Below are 25,141 nucleotides of genomic sequence, written 5' to 3' on the forward strand. Positions count from 1 at the left end.
CCCCGTCGTAAGTCGAGAGCACCTGCCGCAACTCGAGAAAATCCAGGAGGTTTTGCCCACCAGGCGAGATGAGGCCCATTTCCGCTGAGGCTTCTCGAGGCCAATCACATCTAACCACTGGAACCTCCAAAGGGTCCTTCACACCCTTGCTGCAACTTAAGAACTTCCCCGACATACCCGTTTGCACTCGAGAAGAAGCACGTGGTGTCCCGCACACATCCAGGGGAGCCCCGTTTCCGCCTCCTAGCTCGAGATGAGGGATCCTTTCCCTGTTTCGTAGGGAAAGAATTCCCGGCGTTCCCGTCGCATCTAAAGAGGAGGCGCTCTCCACAGGAAAGGCGAGAGGAACTCCAGGGTCATGCCACCATTCCAAGAGTCCCCCAGATGTGTCAGTCCATTCCAGAGGAACCTGTTTTCCCTGCACTGCCTTGACGTTCAAGCCGAGGATCGACTCCCACCACGTGTGCACGTGGGACAGCCCTGTGGGAAAGCCTCGTGGGAAAGACTCGAGGGAAAACCATAGATCCTTTGATCCACGCGGCGGACTGCGTGACACTGCTGCTACCGCTCTGGAGGAAAGCGCAAGTGCATGCCCGCATTCGAGACGAGGACTGACTCCCCTGGGGAGACTCCAGAAGTACCCCAAGATCCATGTCAGCACTGGAGAGGAATCCTCAGGTTCCGGCCCCGACTCCACACAAGGTCTTAGGCCCCGGCATCGACGGGAGAGGAATCCCGAGAGGCCCCCGAGGAACTCGCATGGGGACTGGCCTTTCCTCAGGCCACCAGAGCGGGTCCCTGAGGTCCCCGTCGTAAGTCGAGAGCACCTGCCGCAACTCGAGAAAATCCAGGAGGTTTTGCCCTCCAGGCGAGATGAGGCCCATTTCCGCTGAGGCTTCTCGAGGCCAATCACATCTAACCACTGGAACTTCCAAAGGGTCCTTCACACCATTGCTGCAACTCAAGAAGTTCCCCGACATACCCGTCTCCACACGAGAGGAAGCACATGGGGTCCCGCACACATCCAGTGGAGCCCCGTTTCCGCCTCCTAGCTCGAGATGAGGGATACTTCCCTGTTTCGTAGGGAAAGAATTCCCAGCGTTCCCGTCGTATCTCAAGAGGAGGCGCTCTCCACAGGAAAGGCGAGAGGAACTCCAGGGTCGTGACACCATTCCAAGAGTCCCCCAGATGTGTCAGTCCATTCCAGAGGAACCTGTTTCCTTGCACTGCCTTGACGTTCAAGCCGAGGATCGACTCCCACCACGTGTGCACGTGGGACAGCCCTGTGGGAAAGCCTCGTGGGAAAGCCTCGTGGGAAAGACTCGAGGGAAAACCATAGATCCTTTGATCCTCGCGGCGGACTGCGTGACACTGCTGCTACCGCTCTGGAGGAAAGCACAAGTGCATGCCCGCATTCGAGACGAGGACTGACTCCCCTGGGGAGACTCCAGAAGTACCCGAAGATCCATGTCAGCACAGGAGAGGAATCCTCAGGTTCCGGCCCCGACTCCACACAAGATCTTAGGCCCTGGCATCGACGGGAGAGGAATCCCGAGAGGCCCCCGAGGATCTCGCATGGGGACTGGCCTTTCCTGAGGCCACCAGAGCGGGTCCCTGAGGTCCCCGTCGTAAGTCGAGAGCACCTGCCGCAACTCGAGAAAATCCAGGAGGTTTTGCCCTCCAGGCGAGATGAGGCCCATTTCCGCTGAGGCTTCTCGAGGCCAATCACATCTAACCACTGGAACTTCCAAAGGGTCCTTCACACCCTTGCTGCAACTTAAGAACTTCCCCGACATACCCGTTTGCACTCGAGAGGAAGCACGTGGTGTCCCGCACACATCCAGGGGAGCCCCGTTTCCGCCTCCTAGCTCGAGATGAGGGATCCTTTCCCTGTTTCATAGGGAAAGAATTCCCGGCGTTCCCATCGAATCTAAAGAGGAGGCGCTCTCCACAGGAAAGGCGAGAGGAACTCCAGGGTCGTGCCACCATTCCAAGAGTCCCCCAGATGTGTCAGTCCATTCCAGAGGAACCTGTTTTCCCTGCACTGCCTTGACGTTCAAGCCGAGGATCGACTCCCACCACGTGTGCACGTGGGACAGCCCTGTGGGAAAGCCTCGTGGGAAAGCCTCGTGGGAAAGACTCGAGGGAAAACCATAGATCCTTTGATCCACGCGGCGGACTGCGTGACACTGCTGCTACCGCTCTGGAGGAAAGCGCAATGCATGCCCGCATTCGAGACGAGGACTGACTCCCCTGGGGAGACTCCAGACGTACCCAAGATCCATGTCAGCACTGGAGAGGAATCCTCAGGTTCCGGCCCCGACTCCACACAAGGTCTTAGGCCCCTGCATCGACGGGAGAGGAATCCCGAGAGGCCCCCGAGGAACTCGCATGGGGACTGGCCTTTCCTGAGGCCACCAGAGCGGTTCCCAGAGGTCCCCGTCGTAAGTCGAGAGCACCTGCCGCAACTCGAGAAAATCCAGGAGGTTTTGCCCTCCAGGCGAGATGAGGCCCATTTCCGCTGAGGCTTCTCGAGGCCAATCACATCTAACCAATGGAACTTCCAAAGGGTCCTTCACACCCTTGCTGCAACTCAAGAAGTTCCCCGACATACCCGTCTCCACTCGAGAGGAAGCACGTGGGGTTCCGCACACATCCAGGGGAGCCCCGTTTCCGCCTCCTTGCTCGAGATGAGGGATCCTTTCCCTGTTTCGTAGGGAAAGAATTCCCGGCGTTCCCGTCGCATCTCAAGAGGAGGCGCTCTCCACAGGAAAGGCGAGAGGAACTCCAGGGTCGTGCCACCATTCCAAGAGTCCCCCAGATGTGTCAGTCCATTCCAGAGGAACCTGTTTTCCCTGCACTGCCTTGACGTTCAAGCCGAGGATCGACTCCCACCACGTGTGCACGTGGGACAGCCCTGTGGGAAAGCCTCGAGGGAAAGCCTCGTGGGAAAGACTCGAGGGAAAAACATAGATCCTTTGATCCACGCGGCGGACTGCGTGACACTGCTGCTACCGCTCTGGAGGAAAGCGCAAGTGCATGCCCGCATTCGAGACGAGGACTGACGCCCTTGGGGACACTCCAGATGTACCCCAAGATCCATGTTTGCACTGGAGAGGAATCCTCAGGTTCCGGCCCCGACTCCACACAAGGTCTTAGGCCCCGGCATCTACAGGAGAGGAATCCCGAGAGGCTCCCGAGGAACTCGCATCGGGTCTGGCCTTTCCTGAGGCCATCAGAGCGGGTCCCTGAGGTCCCCGTCGTAAGACGAGAGCACCTGCCACAACTCGAGAAAATCCAGGATGTTTTGCCCTCCAGGCGAGATGAGGCCCATTTCCGCTGAGGCTTCTCGAGGCCAATCACATCTAACCACTGGAACTTCCAAAAGGTTCCTTCACACCCTTGCTGCAACTCAAGAAGTTCCCCGACATACCCGTCTGCACTCGAGAGGAAGCACGTGGGGTCCCGCACACATCCAGGGGAGCCCCGTTTCCGCCTCCTAGCTCGAGATGAGGGATCCTTTCCCTGTTTCGTAGGGAAAGAATTCCCGGCGTTCCCGTCGCATCTCAAGAGGAGGCGCTCTCCACAGGAAATGCGAGAGGAACTCCAGGGTCGTGCCACCATTCCAAGAGTCCCCCGGATGTGTCAGTCCATTCCAGAGGAACCTATTTTCCCTGCACTGCCTTGACGTTAAAGCTGAGGATCGACTCCCACCACGTGTGCACGTGGGACAGCCCTGTGGGAAAGCCTCGTGGGAAAGCCTCGTGGGAAAGACTCGAGGGAAAACCATAGATCCTTTGATCCACGCGGCGGACTGCGTGACACTGCTGCTACCGCTCTGGAGGAAAGCGCAAGTGCATGCCCGCATTCGAGACGAGGACTGACTCCCCTGGGGAGACTCCAGAAGTACCCCAAGATCCATGTCAGCACTGGAGAGGAATCCTCAGGTTCCGGCCCCGACTCCACACAAGGTCTTAGGCCCCGGCATCGACGGGAGAGGAATCCCGAGAGGCCCCCGAGGAACTTGCATGGGGACTGGCCTTTCCTGAGGCCACCAGAGCGGGTCCCTGAGGTCCCCGTCGTAAGTCGAGAGCACCTGCCGCAACTCGAGAAAATCCAGGAGGTTTTGCCCTCCAGGCGAGATGAGGCCCATTTCCGCTGAGGCTTCTCGAGGCTAATCACGTCTAACCACTGGAACTTCCAAAGGGTCCTTCACACCCTTGCTGCAACTCAAGAAGTTCCCCGACATACCCGTCTCCACTCGAGAGGAAGCACGTGGGTCCCGCACACATCCAGGGGAGCCCCGTTTCCGCCTCCTAGCTCGAGATGAGGGATCCTTTCCCTGTTTCGTAGGGAAAGAATTCCCGGCGTTCCCGTTGCATCTCAAGAGGAGGCGCTCTCCACAGGAAAGGCGAGAGGAACTCCAGGGTCGTGCCACCTTTCCAAGAGTCCCCCAGATGTGTCAGTCCATTCCAGAGGAACCTGTGTTCCCTGCAGTGCCTTGACGTTCAAGCCGAGGATCGACTCCCACCACGTGTGCACGTGGGACAGCCCTGTGGGAAAGCCTCGTGGGAAAGCCTCGTGGGAAAGACTCGAGGGAAAACCATAGATCCTTTAATCCACGCAGTGGACAGCGTGACACTTCTGCTACCGCTCTGGAGGAAAGCGCAAGTGCATGCCCACATTCGAGACGAGGACTGACTCCCCTGGGGAGACTCCAGAAATACCCCAAGATCCATGTCCGCACTGGAGAGAAATCCTCAGGTTCCGGCCCCGACTCCACACAAGGTCTTAGGCGCGGCATCGACGGGAGAGGAATCCCGAGAGGCCCCCGAGGAACTCGCATGGGGACTGGCCTTTCTTGAGGCCACCAGAGCGGGTCCCTGCTGTCCCCGTGGTAAGTCGAGAGCACCTGCCGCAACTCGATAAAATCCAGGAGGTTTTGCCCTCCAGGCGAGATGAGGCCCATTTCCGCTGAGGCTTTTCGAGGCTAATCACATCTAACCCCTGGAACTTCCAAAGGGTCCTTGACACCCTTGCTGCAACTCAAGAAGTTCCCCAACATACCCGTCTCCACTCGAGAGGAAGCTCGAGGGTCCCGCACACATCCAGGGGAGCCCCGTTTCCGCCTCCTAGCTCGAGATGAGGGATCCTTTCCCTGTTTCGTAGGGAAAGAATTCCCGGCGTTTCCGTCGCACCTCAAGAGGAAGCGACCTCCACAGGAAAGGCGAGAGGAACTCCAGGGTCGTGCCACCATTCCAAGAGTCCCCCAGATGTGTCAGTCCATTCCAGAGGAACCTGTTTTCCCTGCACTGCCTTGACGTTCAAGCCGAGGATCGACTCCCACCACGTGTGCACGTGGGACAGCCCTGTGGGAAAGCCTCGTGGGAAAGGCTCGTGGGAAAGACTCGAGGGAAAACCATAGATCCTTTGATCCACGCAGCGGACTGCGTGACACTGCTGCTACCGCCCTGGAGGAAAGCGCAAGTGCATGCCCGCATTCGAGACGAGGACTGACTCCCCTGGGGAGACTCCACAAGTACCCCAAGATCCATGTCAGCACTGGAGAGAAATCCTCAGGTTCCGGCCCCGACTCCACACAAGGTCTTAGGCCCCGGCATCGACGGGAGAGGAATCCCGAGAGGCCCCCGAGGAACTCGCATGGGGACTGGCCTTTCCTGAGGCCACCAGAGCGGGTCCCTGAGTTCCCCGTCGTAAGTCGAGAGCACCTGCCGCAACTCGAGAAAATCCAGGAGGTTTTGCCCTCCAGGCGAGATGAGGCCCATTTCCGCTGAGGCATCTCGAGGCTAATCACATCTAACACCTGGAAATGGCTTCTCGAGGCTAATCACATCTAACCACTGGAACTTCCAAAGGGTCCTTCACACCCTTGCTGCAACTCAAGAAGTTCCCCGACATACCCGTCTCCACTCGAGAGGAAGCACCAGGGTCCCGCACACATCCAGGGGAGCCCCGTTTCCGCCTCCTAACTCGAGATGAGGGATCCTTTCCCTGTTTCGTAGGGAAAGAATTCCCGGCGTTCCCGTCGCATCTCAAGAGGAGGCGCTCTCCACAGGAAAGGCGAGAGGAACTCCAGGGTCGTGCCACCATTCCAAGAGTCCCCCAGATGTGTCAGTCCATTCCAGAGGAACCTGTTTTCCCTGCACTGCCATGACGTTCAAGCCGAGGATCGACTCCCACCACGTGTGCACGTGGGACAGCCCTGTGGGAAAGCCTCGTGGGAAAGCCTCGTGGGAAAGACTCGAGGGAAAACCATAGATCCTTTGATCCACGCGGTGGAATGGGTGACACTGCTGCTACTGCTCTGGAGGAAAGCACAAGTGCATGCCCGCATTCGAGACGAGGACTGACTCCCCTGGGGAGACTCCAGAAGTCCCCCAAGATCCATGTCAGCACTGGAGAGGAATCCTCAATTTCCGGCCCCGATTCCTCACAAGGTCTTAGGCACCGGTATCGACTGGAGAGGAATCCCGAGAGGCCCCCGAGCAACTCGCATGGGGAATGGCCTTTCCTGAGGCCACCAGAGCGGGTGCCTGAGGTCCCCGTGGTAACTCGAGAGCACCTGCCGCAACTCGAGAAAATCCAAGAGGTTTTGCCCTCCAGGCGAGATGAGGCCCATTTCCGCTGAGGCTTCTCGAGGCTAATCAAATCTAACCACCGGAACTTCCAAAGGGTCCTTCACACTCTTGCTGCAACTGACGAAGTTCCCCGACATAGCCGTCTCCACTCGAGAGGAAGCACGAGGGTCCCGCACACATCGAGGGGAGCCCCGTTTCCGCCTCCTAGCTCGAGATGAGGGATCCTTTCTCTGTTTCGTAGGGAAAGAATTCCCGGCGTTCCCGTCGCATCTCAAGAGGAGGCGCTCTCCACAGGAAAGGCGAGAGGAACTCCAGGGTCGTGCCACCATTCCATGAGTCCCCCAGATGTGTCAGACCATTCCAGAGGAACCTGTTGTCCCTGCACTGCCTTGACGTTCAAGCCGAGGATCGACTCCCACCACCTGTGCACCTGGGACAGCCCTGTGGGAAAGCGTCGTGGGAAAGCCTCGTGGGAAAGACTCGAGGGAAAACCATAGATCCTTTGATCCACGCGGTGGAATGCGTGACACTGCTGCTACCGCTCTGGAGGAAAGCGCAAGTGCATGCCCGCATTCAAGACGAGGACTTACTCCCCTGGGGAGACTCCAGAATTACCCCAAGATCCATCTCAGCACTGGAGAGGAATCCTCAGGTTCCGGCCCCGACTCCACACAAGGTCTTAGGCACCGGCATCGATGGGAGAGGAATCCCGAGAGGCCTCCGAGGAACTCGCATGGGGCCTGGCCTTTCCTGAGGCCACCAGAGCGGGTCCCTGAGGTCCCCGTCGTAAGTCGAGAGCACCTGCCGCAACTCGAGAAAATCCAGGAGGTTTTGCCCTCCAGGCGAGATGAGGCCCATTTCCGCTGAGGCTTCTCGAGGCTAATCACATCTAACCACTGGAACTTCCAAAGGGTCCTTCACACCCTTGCTGTAACTCAAGAAGTTCCCCGACATACCCATCTCCACTCGAGAGGAAGCACGAGGGTCCCGCACACATCCAGGGGAGCCCCGTTTCCGCCTCCTAGCTCGAGATGAGTGATCCCTTCCCTGTTTCATAGGGAAAGAATTCCCGGCGTTCCCGTCGCATCTCAAGAGGAGGCGCTCTCCACAGGAAAGGCGAGAGGAACTCCAGGGTCGTGCCACCATTCCAAGAGTCCCCCAGATGTGTCAGTCCATTCCAGAGGAACCAGTTTTCCCTGCACTGCCTTGATGTTCAAGCCGAGGATCGACTCCCACCACGTGTGCACGTGGGACAGCCCTGTGGGAAAGCCTCGTGGGAAAGCCTCGTGGGAAAGACTCGAGGGAACACCATAGATCCCTTGATCGAAGCGACGGAGTGCGTGACACTGCTGCTACCGCTCTGGAGGAAAGCGCAAGTGCACGCCCGCATTCGAGACGAGGACCGACTCCCCTGGGGTGACTCCAGAAGTACCCCAAGATCCATGTCAGCACTGGAGAGGAATCCTCAGGTTCCGGCCCCACTCCACACAAGGACTTAGGCTCCGGCATCGATGGGAGAGGAATCCCGAGAGGCCCCCGAGGAACTCGCATGGGGACTGGCCTTTCCTGAGGCCACCAGAGCTGGTCCCTGAGGTCCCCGTCGTAAGTCGAGAGCACCTGCCGCAACTCGAGAAAATCCAGGAGGTTTTGCCCTCCAGGCGAGATGAGGCCCATTTCCGCTGAGGCTTCTCGAGGCTAATCACATCTAACCACTGGAACTTCCAAAGGGTCCTTCACACCCTTGCTGCAACTCAAGAAGTTCCCCGACATACCCGTCTCCACTCGAGAGGAAGCACGAGGGTCCCGCACACATCCAGGGGAGCCCTGTTTCCACCTCCTACCTCGAGATGAGGGATCCTTTCCCTGTTTCGTAGGGAAAGAATTCCCGGCATTCCAGTCGCATCTCAAGAGGAGGCGCTCTCCACAGGAAAGGCGAGAGGAACTCCAGGGTCGTGCCACCATTCCAAGAGCCCCCATATGTGTCAGTCCATTCCAGAGGAACCTGTTTTCCCTGCACTGTCTTGACGTTCAAGCCGAGGATCGACTCCCACCACGTGTGAACGTGGGACAGCCCTGTGGGAAAGCCTCGTACGAAGCCACGTGGGAAAGACTCGAGGGAAAACCGTAGATCCTTTGATCCACGCGGCGGACTGCGTGACACTGCTGCTACCGCTCTGGAGGAAAGCGCAAGTGCATGCCCGCATTCGAGACGAGGACTGACTCCCCTGGGGAGACTCTAGAAGTACCCCAAGATCCATGTCAGCACTGGAGAGGAATCCTCAGGTTCCGGCCCCGACTACACAAGGTCTTAGGCCCCGGTATCGACGGGAGAAGAATCCCGAGAGGCCCCCGAGGAACTCGCATGGGGACTGGCCTTTCCTGAGGCCACCAGAGCGGTCCCTGAGGTCCCCGTCGAAAGTCGAGAGCACCTGCTGCAACTCGATAAAATCCAGGAGGTATTGCCCTCCAGGCAAGATGAGGCCCATTTCCGCTGAGGCTTCTCGAGGCTAATCACATCTAACCACTGGAACTTCCAAAGGGTCCTTCACACCCTTGCTGCAACTCAAGAAGTACCCTGACATACCCGTCTCCACTGGAGAGGAAGCACGAGGGTCCCGCAGGCATCCAGGGGAGCCCCGTTTCCGCCTCCTAGCTCGAGATGAGGGATCCTTTCCCTGTTTCGTAGGGAAAGAATTCCCGGCGTTCCCGTCGCATCTCAAGAGGAGGCGCTCTCCACAGGAAAGGCGAGAGGAACTCCAGGGTCGTGCCACCATTCCAAGAGTTCCCCAGATGTGTCAGTCCATTCCAGAGGAACCTGTTTTCCCTGCACTGCCTTGACGTTCAAGTCGAGGATCGACTCCCACCACGTGTGCACGTGGGACAGCCCTGTGGGAAAGCCTCGTGGGAAAGGCTCGTGGGAAAGACTCGAGGGAAAACCATAGATCCTTTGATCCACGCGGCGGACTGCCTGACACTGCTGCTACCGCTCTGGAGGAAAGCGCAAGTGCATGCCCGCATTCGAGACGAGGACAGACTAACCTGGGGAGACTCCAGAAGTACCCCAAGATCCATGTCAGCAATGGAGAGAAATCCTCAGGTTCCGGCCCCGACTCCACACAAGGTCTTAGGCCCGGCATCGACGGGAGAGGAATCCCGAGAGGCCCCCGAGGAACTCGCATGGGGACTGGCCTTTCCTGAGGCCACCAGAGGGGGTTCCTGAGGTCCCCTTCGTAAGTCGAGAACACCTGCCGCAATCGAGAAAATCCAGGAGGTTTTGCCCTCCAGGCGAGATGAGGGCCATTTCCGCTGAGGCTTCTCGAGGCTAATCATATCTAACCACTGGAACTGGCTTCTCCAGGCTAATCACTTCTAACCACTGGAACTTCCAAAGGGTCCTTCACACCCTTGCTGCAACTCAAGAAGTTCCCCGACATAGCCGTCTCCACTCGAGTGGAAGCACGAGGGTCACGCACACATCCAGCGAAGCCCCGTTTCCGCCTCCTAGCTCGAGATGAGGGATCCTTTCCCTGTTTCGTAGGGAAAGAATTCCCGGCGTTCCCGTCGCATCTCAAGAGGAGGCGCTCTCCACAGGAAAGGCGAGAGGAACTCCAGGGTCGTGCCACCATTCCAAGAGTCCGCCAGATGTGTCAGTCCATTCCAGAGGAACCTGTTTCCCTGCACTGCCTTGACGTTCAAGCCGAGGATCGACTCCCACCACGTGTGCACGTGGGACAGCCCTGTGGGAAAGCCTCGTCGGAAAGCCTCGTGGGAAAGACTCGAGGGAAAACCATAGATCCATTGCTCCACGCGGCGGACTGCGTGACACTGCTGCTACCACTCTGGAGGAAAGCGCAATTGCATGCCCCCATTCGAGACGAGGACTGACTCCCCTGGGGAGACTCCAGAAGTACCCCAAGATCCATGTCAGCACTGGAGAGGAATCCTCAGGTTCCGTCCCCGACTCCACACAAGGTCTTAGGCCCTGGCATCGATGGTAGAGCAAACCCGAGAGGCCCCTGAGGAACTCGCATGGGGACTGGCCTTTCCTGAGGCCACCACAGCGGGTCCCTGAGGTCCCCGTGGTAAGTCGAGAGCACCTGCCGCAACTCGAGAAAATCCAGGAGGTTTTGCCCTTCAGGCGAGATGAGGCCCATTTCCGCTGAGGCTTCTCGAGGCTAATCACATCTAACCACTGGAACTTCCAAAGGGTCCTTCACACCCTTGCTGCAACTCAAGAAGTTCCCCGACATAGCCGTCTCCACTCGAGAGGAAGCACGAGGGTCCCGCACACATCCAGCGGAGCCCCGTTTCCGCCTCCTAGCTCGAGATGAGGGATCCTTTCCCTGTTTCGTAGGGAAAGAATTCCCGGCGTTCCCGTCGCATCTCAAGAGGAGGCGCTCTCCACAGGAAAGGCGAGAGGAACTCCAGGGTCGTGCCACCATTCCAAGAGTCCCCCAGATGTGTCAGTCCATTCCAGAGGAACCTGTTTTCCCTGCACTGCCTTGACGTTCAAGCCGAGGATCGACTCCCACCACGTGTGCACGTGGGACAGCCCGGTGGGAAAGCCTCGGGGGAAAGCCTCGTGGGAAAGACTCGAGGGAAAACCATAGATCCTTTGCTCCACGCGGCAGACTGCGTGACACTGCTGTTACCGCTCTGGAGGAAAGCGCAAGTGCATGCCCGCATTTGAGGCGAGGACTGACTCTCCTGGGGAGTTCAGAAGTACCCCAAGATCCATGTCAGCACTGAAGAGGAATCCTCAGGTTCCGGCCCCGACTCCACACAAGGTCTTAGGCCCCGGCAACGACTGGAGAGGATTCCCGAGAGGACCCCGTGGAACTCGCATGGGGACTGGCATTTCCTGAGGCCACCACAGCGGGTCCCTGAGGTCCCCGTCGTAAGTCGAGAGCACCTGCCGCAACTCGAGAAAATCCAGGAGGTTTTGCCCTTCAGGCGAGATGAGGCCCGTTTCCGCTGAGGCGTCTCGAGGCTAATCACATCTAACCACTGGAACTTCCAAAGGGTACTTCACACCCTTGCTGCAACACAAGAAGTTCCCCGACATAGCCGTCTCCACTCGAGAGGAAGCACGAGGGTCACGCACACATCCAGCGAAGCCCCGTTTCCGCCTCCTAGCTCGAGATGAGGGATTCTTTCCCTGTTTCGTAGGGAAATAATTCCCGGCGTTCCCGTCGCATCTCAAGAGGAGGCGCTCTCCACAGGAAAGGCGAGAGAAACTCCAGGGCCGTGCCACCATTCCAAGAGTCCCCCAGATGTGTCAGTCCATTCCAGCGGAACCTGTTTTCCCTGCACTGCCTTGACGTTGAAGCCGAGGATCGACTCCCACCACGTGTGCACGTGGGACAGCCCTGTGGGAAAGCCTCGTGGGAAAGCCTCGTGGGAAAGACTCGAGGGAAAACCATAGATCCTTTGATCCACGCGGCGGACTGCGTGACACTTCTGCTACCGCTCTGGAGGAAAGCGCAAGTGCATGCCCGCATTCGAGACGAGGACTGAATACCCTGGGAAGACTCCAGAAGTACCCCAAGATCCATGTCAGCACTGGAGAGGAATCCTCAGGTTCCGGCCCCGACTCCACACAAGGTCTTAGGCCCCGGCAACGACGGGAGAGGAATCCCGAGAGGCGCCCGAGGAACTCGCATGGGGACTGGCCTTTCCTGAGGCCACCAGAGCGGGTCCCTGAGGTCCCCGTCGTAAGTCGAGAGCACCTGCCGCAACTCGAGAAAATCCAGGAGGTTATGCCCTTCAGGGGAGATGAGGCCCATTTCCGCTGAGGCTTCTCGAGGCTAATCACATCTAACCACTGGAACTTCCAAAGGGTCCTTCACACCCTTGCTGCAACACAAGAAGTTCCCCGACATAGCCGTCTCTACTCGAGAGGAAGCACGAGGGTCACGCACACATCCAGCGAAGCCCCGTTTCCGCCTCGCAGCTCGAGATGAGGGATCCTTTCCCTGTTTCGTAGGGAAAGAATTCCCGGCGTTCCCGTCGCATCTCAAGAGGAGGCGCTCTCCACAGGAAAGACGAGAGGAACTCCAGGGTCGTGCCACCATTTCAAGAGTCCCCCAGATGTGTCAGTCCATTCCAGAGGAACCTGTTTTCCCTGCACTGCCTTGACGTTCAAGCCGAGGATCGACTCCCACCACGTGTGCACGTGGGACAGCCCTGTGGGAAAGCCTCGTGGGAAAGCCTCGTGGGAAAGACTCGAGGGAAAACCATAGATCCATTGCTCCACGCGGCGGACAGCGTGACACTGCTGCTACCACTCTGGAGGAAAGCGCAATTGCATGCCCTCATTCGAGACGAGGACTGACTCCCCTGGGGAGACTCCAGAAGTAGCCCAAGATCCATGTCAGCACTGGAGAGGAATCCTCAGGGTCCGTCCCCGACTCCACACAAGGTCTTAGGCCCTGGCATCGATGGTAGAGCAAACCCGAGAGGCCCCTGAGGAACTCGCATGGGGACTGGCCTTTCCTGAGGCCACCACAGCGGGTCCCTGAGGTCCCCGTCGTAAGTCGAGAGCACCTGCTGCAACTCGAGAAAATCCAGGAGGTTTTGCCCTTCAGGCGAGATGAGGCCCATTTCCGCTGAGGCTTCTCGAGGCTAATCACATCTAACCACTGGAACTTCCAAAGGGTCCTTCACACCCTTGCTGCAACTCAAGAAGTTCTCCGACATAGCCGTCTCCACTCGAGAGGAAGCACGAGGGTCCCGCACACATCCAGCGGAGCCCCGTTTCCGCCTCCTAGCTCGAGATGAGGGATCCTTTCCCTGTTTCATAGGGAAAGAATTCCCGGCGTTCCCGTCGCATCTCAAGAGGAGGCGCTCTCCACAGGAAAGGCGAGAGGAACTCCAGGGTCGTGCCACCATTCCAAGAGTCCCCCAGATGTGTCAGTCCATTCCAGAGGAACCTGTTTTCCCTGCACTGCCTTGTCGTTCAAGCCGAGGATCGACTCCCACCACGTGTGCACGTGGGACAGCCCTGTGGGAAAGCCTCGGGGGAAAGCCTCGTGGGAAAGACTCGAGGGAAAACCATAGATCCTTTGCTCCACGCGGCAGACTGCGAGACACTGCTGTTACCGCTCTGGAGGAAAGCGCAAGTGCATGCCCGCATTTGAGGCGAGGACTGACTCTCCTGGGGAGTTCAGAAGTACCCCAAGATCCATGTCAGCACTGAAGAGGAATCCTCAGGTTCCGGCCCCGACTCCACACAAGGTCTTAGGCCCCGGCAACGACTGGAGAGGATTCCCGAGAGGACCCCGTGGAACTCGCATGGGGACTGGCATTTCCTGAGGCCACCACAGCGGGTCCCTGAGGTCCCCGTCGTAAGTCGAGAGCACCTGCCGCAACTCGAGAAAATCCAGGAGGTTTTGCCCTTCAGGCGAGATGAGGCCCATTTCCGCTGAGGCGTCTCGAGGCTAATCACATCTAACCACTGGAACTTCCAAAGGGTACTTCACACCCTTGCTGCAACACAAGAAGTTCCCCGACATAGCCGTCTCCACTCGAGAGGAAGCACGAGGGTCACGCACACATCCAGCGAAGCCCCGTTTCCGCCTCCTAGCTCGAGATGAGGGATTCTTTCCCTGTTTCGTAGGGAAAGAATTCCCGGCGTTCCCGTCGCATCTCAAGAGGAGGCGCTCTCCACAGGAAAGGCGAGAGGAACTCCAGGGTCGTGCCACCATTCCAAGAGTCCCCCAGATGTGTCAGTCCATTCCAGCGGAACCTGTTTTCCCTGCACTGCCTTGTCGTTCAAGCCGAGGATCGACTCCCACCACGTGTGCACGTGGGACAGCCCTGTGGGAAAGCCTCGGGGGAAAGCCTCCTGGGAAAGACTCGAGGGAAAACCATAGATCCTTTGCTCCACGCGGCAGACTGCGAGACACTGCTGTTACCGCTCTGGAGGAAAGCGCAAGTGCATGCCCGCATTTGAGGCGAGGACTGACTCTCCTGGGGAGTTCAGAAGTACCCCAAGATCCATGTCAGCACTGAAGAGGAATCCTCAGGTTCCGGCCCCGACTCCACACAAGGTCTTAGGCCCCGGCAACGACTGGAGAGGATTCCCGAGAGGACCCCGTGGAACTCGCATGGGGACTGGCATTTCCTGAGGCCACCACAGCGGGTCCCTGAGGTCCCCGTCGTAAGTCGAGAGCACCTGCCGCAACTCGAGAAAATCCAGGAGGTTTTGCCCTTCAGGCGAGATGAGGCCGATTTCCGCTGAGGCGTCTCGAGGCTAATCACATCTAACCACTGGAACTTCCAAAGGGTCCTTCACACCCTTGCTGCAACTCAAGAAGTTCCCCGACATACCCGTCTCCACTCGGGAGGAAGCACGAGGGTCCCGCACACATCCTTGGGAGCCCCGTTTCCGCCTCCTAGCTCGAGATGAGGTATCCTTTCCCTGTTCGTAGGGAAACAATTCCCGGCGTTCCCGTCGCATATCAACAGGACGCGCTCTCCACAGGAAAGGCGAGAGGAACTCCAGGGTCGTGCCACTATTCCAAGAGTCCACCAGATGTGTCAGTCCATTCCAGAGGAACCTGTTTTCCCTGAACTACCTTGACGTTCAAGCCGAGGATCGACTCTCACCACGTGTGCACGTGGGACAGCCCTGTGGGAAAGCCTCGTGGGAAAGCCTTGTGGGAAAGACTGGAGGGAAAACCATAGATCCTTTGATCCTCGCGCCGGACTGCGTGACACTGCTGCTACCGCTCTGGAGGAAAGCGGAAGTGCATGCCCGCATTCGAGACGAGGACTGACTCCCCTTGGGAAACTCCAGAAGTACCCCAAGATCCATGTCAGCACTGGAAAGGAATCCTCAGGTTCCTGCCCCGACTCCACACAAGGTCTTAGGCCCCGGCATCGACGGGAGAGGAATCCCGAGAGGCCCCCGTGGAACTCGCATGGGGACTGGCCTTTCCTGAGGCCACCAGAGCGGGTCCCTGAGGTCCCCGTCGTAAGTCGAGAGCACCTGCAGCAACTCGAGAAAATCCAGGAGGTTTTGCCCTCCAGGCGAGATGAGGCCCATTTCCGCTGAGGCTTCTCGAGGCTAATCACATCTAACCACTGGAACTTCGAAAGGGTCCTTCACACCCTTGCTGCAACTCAAGAAGTTCCCCGACATACCCGTCTCCACTCGAGAGGAAGCACGAGGGTCCCGCACACATCCAGCGGAGCCCCGTTTGCGCCTCCTAGCTTGAGATGAGGGATCCTTTCCCTGTTTCATAGGGAAAGAATTCCCGGCGTTCCCGTCGCATCTCAAGAGGAGGCGCTCTCCACAGGAAAGGCGAAAGGAACTCCAGGGTCGTACCAGCATTCCAAGAGTCCCCCAGATGTGTCAGTCCATTCCAGAGAAACCTGTTTTCCCTGCACTGCCTTGACGTTCAAGCCGAGGATCGACTCCCACCACGTGTGCTCGTGGGACAGCCCTGTGGGAAAGCCTCGTGGGAAAGCCTCGTGGGAAAGCCATAGATCCCTTGATCCACGCGGCAGACTGCGTGACACTGCTGCTACCGCATTGGAGGAAAGCGCAAGGGCATTCCCGCATTCGAGACGAGGACTGACTCCCCTGGGGAGACCCCAGAAGTACCCCAAGATCCATGTCAGCACTGGAGAGGATTTCTCAGGTTCCGTCCCCGACTCCACACAAGGTCTTAGGCCCCGGCATCGACGGGAGAGGAATCCCGAGAGGCAACCGAGGAACTCTCATGGGGACTGGACTCTCCTGAGGCCACCAGAGCGGGTCCCTGAGGGCCCCGTCGTAAGTCGAGAGCACCTGCCGCAACTCGAGAAAATCCAGGTGGTTTTGCCCTCCAGGCCAGATGAGGCCCATTTCTGCTGAGGCTTCTCGAGGCTAATCACATCTAACCACTGGAACTTCCAAAGGGTCCTTCACACCCTTGCTGCAACTCAAGAAGTTCCCCGACATACCCGTCTCCACTCGAGAGGAAGCACGAGGGTCCCGCACACATCCAGGGGAGCCCCGTTTCCGCCTCCTAGCTCCAGATGAGGAATCCTTTCCCTGCTTCGTGGGGAAAGAATTCCCGGCGTTCCCGTCGAATCTCAAGGGGAGGTGCTCTCCACAGGAAAGGCGAGAGGAACTCCAGGGTCGTGTCACCATTCCAAGAGTCCCCCAGATGTGTCAGTCCATTCCAGAGGAACCTGTTTTCCCTGCACTGCCATGACGTTCAAGCCGAGGATCGACTCCCACCACGTGTGCACGTGGGACAGCCCTGTGGGAAAGCCTCGTGGGAAAGCCTCAAGGGAAAGACTCGAGGGAAAACCATAGATCCTTTGATCCACGCGGCGGACTGCGTGACACTGCTGCTACCGCTCTGGAGGAAAGCGCAAGTGCATGCCCGCATTCGAGACGAGGACTGACTCCCCTGGGGAGACTCCAGAAGTACCCCAAGATCCATGTCAGCACTGGAGAGGAATCCTCAGGTTCCGGCCCCGACTCCACACAAGGTCTTAGGCCCCGGCATCGACGGGAGAGTAATCCCGAGAGGCCCCCGAGGAACTCGCATGTGGACTGGCCTTTCCTGAGGCCACCAGAGCGGGTCCCTGAGGTCCTCATCGTAAGTCAAGAGCACCTGCCCCAACTCGAGAAAATCCAGGAGGTTTTGGCCTCCAGACGAGATGAGGCCCATTTCCGCTGAGGCTTCTCGAGGCTAATCACATCTACCCACTGGAACTTCCAAAGGGTCCTTCACACCCTTGCTGCAACTCAAGAAGTTCCCCGACATACCCGTCTCCACTCGAGAGGAAGAACGGGGGTCCCGGCCACATCCAGGGGAGCCCCGTTTCCGCCTCCTAGCTCGAGATGAGGAATCCTTTCCCTGTTTTGTAGGGAAAGAATTCCCGGCGTTCTCGTCGCATCGCAAGAGGAGGGGCTCTCCACAGGATAGGCGAGAGGATCTCCAGGGTCGTGCCACCATTCCAAGAGTCCGCCAGATATGTCAGTCCTTTCCAGAGGAACCTGTGTTCCCTGCACTGCCTTGACGTTCAAGCCGAGGATCGACTCCCACCACGTGTGCACGTGGGGCAGCCCTGTGGGAAAGCCTCGTGGGAAAGGCATGAGGAACTCCAGGGTCGTGCCACCATTCCAAGAGTCCCCCAGATGTGTCAGTCCATTCCAGAGGAACCTGTTTTCCCTGCACTGCCTTGACGTTCAAGCCGAGGATCGACTCCCACCACGTGTGCACGTGGGACAGCCCTGTGGGAAAGCCTCGTGGGAAAGCCTCGTGGGAAAGACTCGAGGGAAAACCATAGATCCTTTTCTCAACGCGGCGAACTGCGTGACACTGCTGCTACCGCTCTGGAGGAAAGCGCAAGTGCATGCCCGCATTCGAGACGAGGACTGACTCCCCTGGGGAGACTACAGAAGTACCCCAAGATCCATGTCCGCACTGGAGAGGAATCCTCAGGTTCCTGCCCCGACTCCACACAAGGTCTTAGGCCCCGGCATCGACGGGAGAGCAATCCTGAGAGGCCCCCGAGGAACTCGCATGGGGACTGGCCTTTCCTGAGGCCACCAGAGCGGGTCCCTGAGGTCCCCGTCGTAAGTCGAGAGCACCTGCCGCAACTCGAGAAAATCCAGGAGGTTTTGCCCTCCAGGCGAGATGAGGCCCATTTCTGCTGAGGCTTCTCGAGGCTAATCACATCTAACCACTGGAACTTAGAAAGGGTCCTTCACACCCTTGCTGCAACTCAAGAAGTTCCCCGACATACCCGTCTCCACTCGAGAGAAAACACGAGGGTCCCGCACACATCCAGGGGAGACCCGTTTCCGCCTCCTAGCTCGAGATGAGGGATCCTTTCCCTGTTTCGTAGGGAAAGAATTCCCGGCGTTCCCGTCGCATCTCAAGAGGAGGCGCTCTCCACAGGAAAGGCGAGAGGAACTCCAGGGTCGTGCCACCATTCCAAGAGTCCCCCAGATGTGTCGGTCCATTCCAGAGGATCCTTTTTTCCCTGCACTGCCTTGACGTTCAAGCCGAGGATCGACTCCCACCGCGTGTGCAGGTAGGACACCCTGTGGGAAAGCCTCGTGGGAAAGCCTCGTGGGAAAGACTCGAGGGAAAACCATAGATCCTTTGATCCACGCGGCGGACTGCGTGACACTGCTGCTACCGCTCTGGAGGAAAGCGCAAGAGCATGCCCGCATTCGAGACGAGGACTGACTCCCCTGGGGAGACTCCAGAAATACCCCAAGATCCATGTCAGCACTGGAGAGGAATCCTCAGGTTCCGGCCCCGACTCCACACAAGGTCTTAGTCCCCGGCATCGACGGTAAAGGAATCCGGAGAGGCCCGGGAGTAACTCGCTTGGGGACTTGCCCGTCCTGAGGCCACCAGAGCGGGTCCCTGATGCCCCCGCCTTATGTCGAGAGCACCTGCCACAACTCGACAAATTCCAGGAGGTTTTGCCCTCCAGGCGAGATGAGGCCCATTTCCGCTGAGGCTTCTCGAAGCTAATGACACCGAAACTCTGGAACTTCCAAAAGGTCCTTCACACCCTTGCTGCAACTCAAGAAGTTCACCGACATCCCCGTATCCACTGTAGAGGAAGCGCGAGGGTCCCGCCCACATCCAGTGGAGCCCCGTTTCCACCTGGTAGCTCGAGATGAGGGATCCTTTCGCTGCTTGCTCTGGAAAGAATTCCCGGCGTTCCCGTCGCATCTCAAGAGGAGGTGCTCTCGACAGTAAAAGCGAGGGGAAATCGAGGGTCGTGCCGCTATCCCAAAGTCCCCCAGATATCTCAGTCCATTCAAGAGGAACATGTTTTCCTTGCACTGCCACGACTTTCACGCCGAGGATCTACTCACACAATGGTGGCACTTGGGACAGCCCTGTTGGATAGCCTCGTGAGAACACCTCGTGGGAAAGCCTCAAGGGAAAGATACAGATCCCTTGATCCAGGCGATTGGAAGCGTGACACTGCTGGTACAGTCTTGAGGAAAGCGCTCGTGCATGCCCAGATTCGAGATGAGGACTTACTCCTCTATGGAGACTCCAGACATACCCGAAGATCCATGTCAGCACAGGAGAGGAATCCTAAGGTTCCAGGCCCGACACCTCACAAGGACTTAGGCTGCGGCATCGAAAGGAGAGGAATCCCGAGAGGCCCCCGAGCAACTCGCATTGGGACTGGCCTTTCCTGAGGCCACCAGAGCGGGTCCCTGAGGTCCCCGTCGTAAGTCGAGAGCACCTGCCACAACTCGAGAAAATCCAGGAGGTTTTGCCCTCCAGGCGAGATGAGGCCCATTTCCACTGAGGCTTCTCGAGGCTAATCACACCTAACCTCTGGAACTTCCAAAAGGTCCTTCACACCCTTGCTGCAACTCAAGAAGTTCCTCGACATCCTGGTCTCCACTGTAGAGGAAGCACGAGGGTCCCGCCCACATCCAGAGGAGCCCCGTTTCTGCTTCGTTGCTCGAGATGTGGGATCCTTTCCTTGCTTCGTCGGGAAAGAATTCCCGGCGTTCCCTTCGCATCTCAAGAGGAGGCGCTCTCCATAGGGAAGGCGAGAGGAACTCCAGCGTCGTGCCACCATTCCAAGAGTCGGCTAGATGTCTTAGTCCATTCCAGAGGAATCTGTTTTCCCTGCACTACCTCGACATTCAAGCCGAGGATCGACTCACAACACGGTGGCACGTGGGACAGCCCTGTGGGAAGGACTGGTGGGAACACCTCGTGGGAAAGCCTCAAGGGAAAGGCACAGATAACTTGATGTAGGCGATGGGAAGAATGACACTGCTGCTACAGCTCTTGAGGAAAGCGCACGTGCATGCCCCCATTCGAGACGAGGACTTACTCCAATGGGGAGACTCCAGACGTACCCGAAGATACATGTCAGCACTGCAGAGGAATCCTCAGGTTCTGGGCCCGACTCCACTAAGGACTTAGGCCCGGGCATCGACGGGAAAGTAATCCCGAGAGGCCCCCGAGCAACTCGATTGGGGACTGGCCAGTCCTGAGGCCACCAGAGCAGGTCCCTTATGTCCCCGCCTTAAGTCGAGAGCACCTGCCACAACTCGAGAAAATCCAAGCGGTTTTGCCCTCCAGGCGAGATGAGGCCCATTTCCGCTGAGGCTTCTCGAGGCTAATCACACCTAACCTCTGGAACTTCCAAAAGGTACTTCACACCCTTGCTGCAACTCAGGAAGTTCCCCGACATCTCCGTCTCCACTGTAGAGGAAGCACGAGGGTCCCGCCCACATCCAGAGGAGCCCCCGTTTACACCTTGTAGCTCGAGATGAGGGATCCTTCCCATGCTTCCTCAGGAAAGAATTCCCGGGGTTCCCATCGCATCTCAAGAGGAGGCGCTCTCGACAGTAAAAGCGAGGGGAAATCGAGGGCCGTGCCGCTATCCCAAAGTCCCCCAGATATCTCAGTCCATTCAAGAGGAACATGTTTTCCTTGCACTGCCACGACTTTCACGCCGAGGATCTACTCACACAATGGTGGCACGTGGGACAGCCCTGTTGGATAGCCTCGTGAGAACACCTCGGGGGAAAGCCTCGAGGGAAAGATACAGATCCCTTGATCCAGGCGATTGGAAGCGTGACACTGCTGGTACAGTCTTGAGGAAAGCGCTCGTGCATGCCGCCATTCGAGACAAGGACTTACTCCCCTGGGGAGACTCCAGACATACTCGAAGATCCATGTCAGCACAGGAGAGGAATCCTAAGGTTCCGGGCCCGACACCACACCAGGACTTAGGCTGCGGCATCGAAAGTAGAGGAATCCCGAGAGGCCCCTGAGCAACTCGCATTGGGACTGGCCTTTCCTGAGGCCACCAGAGCGGGTCCCTGGGTCCAAGTCGTAAGTCGAGAGCACCTGCCACAACTCGAGAAAATCTAGGAGGTTTTGCCCTCCAGGCGAGATGAGGCCCATTTCCACTGAGGCTTCTCGAGGCTAATCACACCTAACCTCTGGAACTTCCTAAAGGTCCTTCACACCCTTGCTGCAACTCAAGATGTTCCCTGACATACCCGTCTCCAATCTAGAGGAAGCACGAGGGTCCCGGCCACATTCAGAGAAGCCCGTTTCCGCCTCATACCTCGAGATGAGTGATCCTTTCGCGGCTTGGTCGGGAAAGAATTCTTGGCATTCCCGTCGCTTCTCAAGAGGAGCCGCTCTCCACAGGAAAGGCGAGAGGAACTCCAGGGTCGTGCCACCATTCCAAGAGTCCCACAGAATTCTAGGTCCATTCCAGAGGAACCTGTTTTCCCTGCACTGCCTCGACTTTCTCGCCGAGGTACGACTCCACCACGGTGGCACGTGGGTCAGCCCTGTGGGAAAGCCTCGTGGGAAAGCCTCGTGGGAAAGCCTCGAGGGAAAGCCACAGATCCCTTGAACCACGCAACGAAAGCGTGACATTGATGCTACCGCTCGGGAGGAAAGGGCACGTGCATGCCCGCATTCGAGACGAGGACTTACTCCCCTGGGGAGACTCAAGAAGTACCCCAAGATCCATGTCAGAACTGGAGAGGAATCCTCAGGTTCCAGCCCCAACTCCACACAATGTCTTAGGCCCCGTTATAGAAGGTAGAGGAATCATGAGAGGTCCCCGTTCAACTCGCATGGGGACTGGCCTTTCCTGAGGCCACCAGAGCGTGTCCCTGAGGTCCCCGTCGTAAGTCGAGAGCACCTGCCGCAACTCGAGTAAATCCAGGAGGTTTTGCCCTCCAGGAGAGATGGGGCCGATTTCCTCGGAGGTTTCTCAAGGCTAATCACATCTAAGCTCTGGAACTTCCAAAAGTTCCTTCACACCCTTGCTGCAACTCAAGAAGCTCCCCGACATACCCGTCTCCCTTCGAGAGGAAGCACGAGGGTCCCGCGCACATCCAGGGGAGCCCCGTTTCTGCCTCGTAGCTCGAGATGAGGGATCCTTTCACTGCTTTGTCGGGAAAGAATTCTGGGCATTCCCGTCCAATCTCAAGAGGAGGCGGTCTCCACAGGAAACGCAGGAGGAACTACAGCATCGTTCCACCATTCCAAGAGTCCTCCAGAAGTCTCAGTCCATTCCAGAGGAACCTGTTTTCCCTGCACTGCCTCGACTTTCAAGCCGAGGTTCGACTCCCACCTCGGTGATACGTGGGAGAGCACTGTGGGAGAGCCTGTTGGGAAAGCCTCGTGGGAAATCCTCAAAGGAAAACCAGAGATCCCATGATCAACGCGACAGGAAACGTGACACTGCTGCTACAGCTCGGGAGGACAGCACACGTGAATACCCCCTCTGGAGACAATGACTGACTCCCCTGGGGAGACTCCAGAAGTACCCCAAGATCCATGTCAGCACTGGGGAGGAATCCGCAGGTTCCGGCCCCAACTCCACACAAGGTCTTGAGTCCCGGCATCGATGGTACAGGAATCCCGAGAGGCCCCTGAGCAACTCGCATACGGACTGGCCTTTCCTGAGGCCACCAGAGAGGGTCCCTGAGGTCCCCGTGGTAAGTCGAGAGCAGCTGCCACAACTGGATAAAATCCAGGAAGTTTTGCCCTCCAGGCGAGGTGATGCCCATTTCCACTGAGGCTTCTCGAAGCTAATGACACCTAAACTCTGGAACTTCAAAAAGGTCCTTCACACCCTTGCTTCAACTCACGAGGTTCCCTGACATAACCGTTTACACTAGAGAGGAAGCACGAGGGTCCTGGCCACATCCAGAAGAGCCCCGTTTCCGCCTCGTAGCTCGAGATGAGGGATCCTTTCCCTGCTTGGTCGAGAAAGAATTCGGGGCATTCCCGTCGCATCTTAAGAGGAGAAGCTCTCCACAGGAAAGGAGAGAACTCCAGTGTCGTGCGACCATTCCCAGAGTCCCCCAGATGTCTTCGTCCATTCCAGAGGAACCTGTTTTCCCTGCACTGCCTTGACTTTCACGCCGAGGATCGACTCCCACCACAGTGGCACTTGGGACCGCCCTGTGGGAAAGCCTCGTGGAAAATCCTCGTTGGAAAACCTCGCGGGAAAGCCACAGATCTCATGATCCATGCTCCTGGAACCAGACACTGCTGCTACCGTTCTGGATGAAAGCGCACGTGCATGATCCCCTCTCGAGACGAGGACTTACTCCCTTGGGGAGACTCCAGAAGTTCCCCCAAGATCCATGTCAGCACTGAAGAGGAATCCTCATGTTCCGCCCCGACGCCACACAAGGTCTCAGGCCCCGGCATCGAAGCGAGAGGAATCCCGAGAGGCACCCGAGCAACTCGCATGAGGACTGGCATTGCCTGAGGCCACCAGAGCGAGTCCCTGAGGTCCCCGTCGTAAATCAAGAGCACCTGCCGCAACTCGAAAAAATCTAGGAGGTATGGCCCTCCAGGCTAGAAGAGCCCATTTCCGCTGAGGCTTCCCGAAGCTAATCAAACCTAACCTCTGGAACTTCCAAAAGTTCCTTCACACCCTTGCTGTAACTCAAGAAGTTGCCTGACATACCCGTCTCCACTCTAGAGGAAGCACAAGGGTCCCGGCCACATCCAGAGGAGACCCGTTTCCGCCTCGTAGCTCGAGATGAGGGACATTTCGCTGCTTTGTCGGGAAAGAATTCCCGGCGTTCCACTCTCACCTCAAGAGGAGGTGCTCTCCACCGGAAAGGCGAGAGGAACTCCAGCGTCGTGCCACCATTCCAAGAGTTCCCCAGAAGTCTCAGTCCATTCCAGCGGAACCTGTTTTCCCTGCACTGCCTCGACTTTCATGACGAGAATTGACTCCCACCACAGTGGCACGTGTGACAGCCCTGTGGGAAAGCCTCGTGGGAAAGCCTCGAGGGAAAGCCACAGATCCCTTGTTCCAGGCGATGGAAAGCATGACACTGCTGCTACTCCTCTGGAGGAAAGCACACGTGCATGCTCCCATTTCAGACGAGGACTTACTCCCCTGGGGAGACACCAGAATTACCCCATTATCCATGTCAGCACTGGAGAGGAATCCTCCGGTTCCGGCCCCGCCTCCACACTAGGTATTAGGCGCAGGCATCGAAGGGAGAGGTATCCCGAGAGGCCCACGTGCAACTCGCATGGGGACTGGCCTTTCCTGAGGCCACCAGAGCGGGTCCCAGAGGTCCCCGTCGTATGTCGAGAGCACCTGCCGCAACTCGAGAAAATCCAGGAGGATTTGCCCTCCAGGCGAGATGAGGACCATTTCCGCTGAGGCTTCTCAAGGCTAATCACACCTAAGCTCTGGAACTTCCAAAGGGTCCTTGACACCCTTGCTGCAACTCAAGAAGTTCCCCGAGATACCCCTCTCCACTCGAGAGGAAGCACGTGGGTCCCACCCACATCCAGAAGAGCTCCATTTCCGCCTCGTAGGTCGAGATGAGGAATCCTTTCGCTGCTTGTTCAGGAGAGATTCCTGGGCGTTCCCGTCACATCTCAAGAGTAGGGGCTCTCCACAGGAAAGCTGAGAGCAACTCCAGCGTCGTGCCACCATTCCAAGAGTCCCCCAGATGTCTCAGAACATTCCTGAGGAAACTGTTTTCCCTGCACTGCCTTGACTTTCACGAGGAGGATCGACTCCCACCA

The sequence above is a fragment of the Ovis canadensis genome, chromosome 19 (assembly GCF_042477335.2).
Source record: "Ovis canadensis isolate MfBH-ARS-UI-01 breed Bighorn chromosome 19, ARS-UI_OviCan_v2, whole genome shotgun sequence".
NCBI lineage: Eukaryota > Metazoa > Chordata > Mammalia > Artiodactyla > Bovidae > Ovis > Ovis canadensis.